The following is a 4,732-nucleotide window of genomic DNA, read 5'->3' as shown; positions in this document are numbered from 1 at the left end:
GCTCCTACACTCTCCTACACAGCCACAGTGCCCTCATCGAAACCAGAAATTTAGCACTAACACTGCCATCCAGTCCACACATCCGAAGTTTCACCGACTGTACCAGTCCGATCTTTCAGAGCAAAAACAAAGCAGAACCAAAAATGTCTTTCCTTTTCCCTCTTCCTTTCTGCCCCAGGACTGCCTCCTGGATCACACACTGCATTTAGTTGTCCACAATGTGGAAGAGTTCCTTGGGCTTTCTGTATATGTCACGGCCTTGCCATTTTTGAAGAGTACGAGCCAGTTACTTTGTAGAAGACCTCTCAGTTTGAGTCTGTTTGATGTTTATTCACAATTAAATTCAGATTATACATTTTTGGTAATAATGCCAAAGAAGTAATGTATCTTGTCAGGAGGCCTGTGATGTCAATATGTCTCCTTGTTGGTGATGTTAACTTTGATCACTTATTTAAGACAGTGTCTGCCAGGTTTCTTGACTTTGGTACATGCACTATTTAAATCAGTTCCTGAGATTATTATTATCTTCATTTTACAGATGAGGAGACTGAGGCAAAAAGACTTGCCGTGGCTGGACACAGTGTCTCACGCCTGTAATTCCAGGGAGGCCAAGGCAGACAGATCACCTGAGCTCAGGAGTTTGATACCAGTCTGGACAACATGGTGAAACCCTTTCTCCACCAAAAATATAAAAAATTGGCCAGGCGTGGTGGTGCTACTTGGGAGGCTGAGGTCCCTGCTACTTGGGAGGCTGAGGTGGGAGGATTGCTTGAGCCTTGGAAGTCAAGGCTGCAGTGAGCCGAAATCACGCAACTGTACTTTAGCGTGGGTGACAGAGACCCTGTCCCCCCCCAAAAAAAAAGACTTGCTGAAAGTCATGCTCACAAGCCAGAATCCTAACCCACTGGGCCTGGCTCCAGGCAAGTACTCCTAGTGACTGCATAGAAGGCAGAGTGCTGCAACTGGGCCTGGAGGAGGTTGGCCTTGAAAGAGGGGTAACATGGATAGGCAGAAAGGTCAATGCGGTGCTGCTAAGCCTGGAGTTCCTCTGTCAGTGTCTGCTTGGCCATGGTGTCCCCTGGACCCTGGCATTCCTGCAGGGGTGACTTCTGCTGAGGATGGGCATGAGATGTGGCTGGTGCCAACCCGGGCCTGGCTCTCTCCCTCTAGAGAGCCAGGGCTGGGTTGGCTTGAGGTTACTACAGCTCCGAGGCCCCATTTTATGTCAAAGTTCCTTGTAACTTTTGAGGGGTCATGATGTGCCCCCAATTTTGAGCTTTGCCACACCTTAGATCATGAACAAAAAGGGATGATCTGTATTTTGGAATGTCATGTAGCAAGAGCTGACCCTTGAGCCTCCAGTCCCCTGCTCTTCCCGCATTGCTGACCCCACAGTTTGCCCAGACTAGGGCTGCCCTTGGCTGTGCCCTCCTCTTCATGGCTTCACACAGCTCTGCTCCTGATTTCTGCTCAGTCACGTTTTCTCTGCTTCACAGGAACACTTCTGGATTCACGCTGCCTTGGTTGGGATTTCCCAGACGCGGAGCCTGAGGAAGGAGGGAGCTGGGGTATTTATACACTGGGTCCTGTCGGTCATTGTTGAGTGTGAATCCCTCTGTATGTCTGACCTGCTGCATTTGCAGGTTCTGGCACAGAGATGAGATGCTGGTGGTTGGAGCTGATTGAAGTTGGTGCTGGAAAAGTAGGGTCCGAAGGCCATAGTGGGGAGAGTCAGTCACTGACATCCTAGCTCATGGAATCTTAAAGTTTTGGAGCAGAAAGGGAGCTCAGAGTTATTCTAGCCTACTCCCTCCCTTCTCTCATGGGCCAGGATGTGCTTCTTGAGCACTGCGTTCCCATCATGACGAGGAGGCTCAGACAGGAGAACGTCCTGCAGACCGCATTTTCTCTCCGAATCTGTCAAGAGGGAGAGACCCTGACATAAGTGCATTTTATTAGGTAAGTTTGGAATCTTCTTGTTTATGAATTAAATGCAGAAAAGTTATTATTATAATTGATAGATCTTTTTGTTTGTTTGTTTTGTTTGTTTTGAGATAGGATTTTGCTCTGTCACCCAGGCTGGACCACAGTGGTGGAATCACAGCTCACTACAATCTTGAACTCCTGGACTCAAGGGATCCTTCCACCTCAGCCTCCAAAGTGTTAATAGCTAGGACCACAGGCACATGCCACTACTCCTGGCTATTTTTTTTCATTTTTTTAGATAGGGTCTTGCGGTGTTGCCCAGGCTGGTCTCAAACGCCTGGACTCAAGTAATCCTCCTGCCTCAGTCTCCCAGAGTGACTATATGTGTGAGCTACCATGCCCGGTCAATATATCTTAACTACTTTACTCACACTCCATTATGAACCCAAATAATATGTTTTTAAAAATACTTAAAATTTAAGAAGAAGGTGACCCTCCTCATATGAAATAAATACCAGCATGCACACACATACACACACACACACACTAACATGTGAATAACACAGCTTTTTCAGTAGGACAAGTACTTAAATGTGCTCTGCTTCATGTTCTACCACTGTGCTTTAGCAGCTGTTTGATGGTGAGATGAAGCTCAGTTTCTCTGAGCTTTGCTTTTATCATGTGTAAAATGGGGATTAAAAACAATATCTACTCCATGAGTAGCGAAGAGTAAACAGTGAATGCTAGATGGTATTTTAGGAGAAAGAAGTAGGCTTGTACTAGTCAGCTATTGCCAAAACAGTGCTATATATCAACCAGCCCGAACTCATTGCCCCCTGGAGGTGCACTTCTGGAATGGGGGCATCAAGGGCTCTGCAGACCCTCTCCTAAGCAAAACAACCATCATTGGTGAAAATTATTAAAAAGAAACAGCCACATAAAATCTCTGAAATTCTCCTAAGGGCATCCTGCAAATGGAAAAGCATTTACTCAAGAATATTACTAAATGTTGGTAAGAATGGTGGGGTTTGTGGCACTGATCCATGATCTCCTTCCTCTCCCTGCTTGAAGTTTGACTCCAGGTGGATGTGGTCAAGAAGATGGACTCCCTCCCCACCTGAGCTCCTGATTTGGGGCAATGGATTCACCAGAGTAGATGGCATCTCACATCTCTCTCCAGCTCGATGTTGCAGAAGCTCTATTACAGACAAGTGTGGCCAAGAGATCCATGACTCTCTTCTTACACCTATGAGCACCCACTGGAGTGCAGTGGATTAAACATGACAGGGCCCATCTGGGGGCAAGGTTGAGCCTTGCCAGTTTGATATTGGGCGCTAAGTGGAGTGGCTACTATAGAAAATCTGATGTACGTTGTGCTATAAATTGGTCTTTCTGTATTGTCCTGTCATAAAGATGAGTACCTTAGGATAGAACACAGGCTTAGGACCCCATAAGACTGCTGTACAAGTCAACCCAGCAAACTGGTCAGTTACAAACTTTGCTGCAGGTCTCTGAAAAAAAAAACTGGATAAAGTTTCCCTCTCATCTTGTTTCATGTCCTTGGGAGCTTGACCTTGTAACCATGTGGCAGTACTCAGTACTTCCTCTTGGTCTCCACCATCCAGAGAACAGGAATTTTGGAATTCATGTCATAGTTGGCTCTAAAAATTATCTTAAGCAGTTAAAAGCCATTGAAAGCTCAAAATTGGCTACTCTAGGCCCCTTCTGGGAAGAGCAGTGGAAACTGCCCAATGCTGAAGCTTTGTGGCTAACGCTTTGTTTCCAATGGCAGCCTTGGTTCAGGGTTCAATTCCTGGCTTAGGGAATGAGTCACCCCTTGTTTGATATCTATATGACCTTTACCGTTTGTTGATTCTCCTCCCCTCCATGAACCATCTTGAATTTTCCTTTCTGTGAGCACCCGGGAGGTTATGTTTGGTAAAGTTCAAAAGTCAGAAATACTGGTGATTTGGCAAGACTAATGTTGGGTAATAAGAGATTTAAAGGGATTTTTTAAAAGAGCACTATGATTAAAAGTCAGCTTAATTAAAACCGTGTATTCAAGCTCTAAAAGCCTGGAACTCCTTGAGAAAAATAGGAGATGCCACAGACCCTGTTTTGGGAAAATCCTCTGTTTTCCTCATAAAACCCCAGGAACTGAAAGTGGATAGATCTCTCTCAAAATCTAAGGCTCTGTTCTGTTTTGTATTGTGTTATCCAACATTTTTGACTTCTGGGGATATCAGATATTACTTCACATTGCAAGAGAGATTTGGTGTAACGACCTAGTTAGTAATGACTAGGTAGGAAATATACTTTCAGGGGTGGCTAATGGCAGTTATGGGGAGATACTCAGCTCTTTGTATGTTTGGATCAGAGAAGCATGCTCTTGGCTACCTAGAAGGTATGAAAATGTCCCCACACCCACAGTGAGAGATAAGACTCTCAGGGGGATGGGCTAATCATATAATGTACTGATTGTCTTTGGATTGCTTTGCAATGAAACGCATGGTAAAATAATTACACTGTTGTTCTGTAGTGTTTCTTTTTTGGGGATCTAGGATCCAATATGAAAAATGGGATCTTTAATTTTGGGGATTTTTTTTTTTTTGCCTTCCAGTTGTGCCCACTTATTAGGCTGCAGAAACTGCATGCTTTCCTGGCCCTGTTCCTCCAAGGGCTCCACCCTGAAACCAGTAATCTAAGTAAGAAACTGGCAGATGAAAAACCCTACAACTACTGGATCTTTTGTCTGACTGTGCATTTATATGTGCTGTGTGTGATATTTATATATGAAAGAGCTCTG

At 44.9% G+C, this 4,732-nt stretch overlaps 1 long non-coding RNA gene across 1 annotated transcript; it reads left to right on the top strand.

Moving 5' to 3' along the window:
- Nucleotides 1-691: 691 nt before the first annotated feature.
- LOC117068344 lies at nt 692-4,732 on the top strand. Its single transcript, XR_004431077.1, has 3 exons — nt 692-732; nt 1,832-1,959; nt 2,998-4,732. It is a non-coding gene; the product is annotated as an uncharacterized LOC117068344 (long non-coding RNA).

Source organism: Trachypithecus francoisi, unplaced genomic scaffold (assembly GCF_009764315.1).
Source record: "Trachypithecus francoisi isolate TF-2019V2 unplaced genomic scaffold, Tfra_2.0 Lachesis_group21, whole genome shotgun sequence".
In the NCBI taxonomy this organism is placed as follows: domain Eukaryota; kingdom Metazoa; phylum Chordata; class Mammalia; order Primates; family Cercopithecidae; genus Trachypithecus; species Trachypithecus francoisi.
Note: the sequence above shows the minus strand (reverse complement) of the source record. Positions and strands in the feature narration are given on the sequence as shown.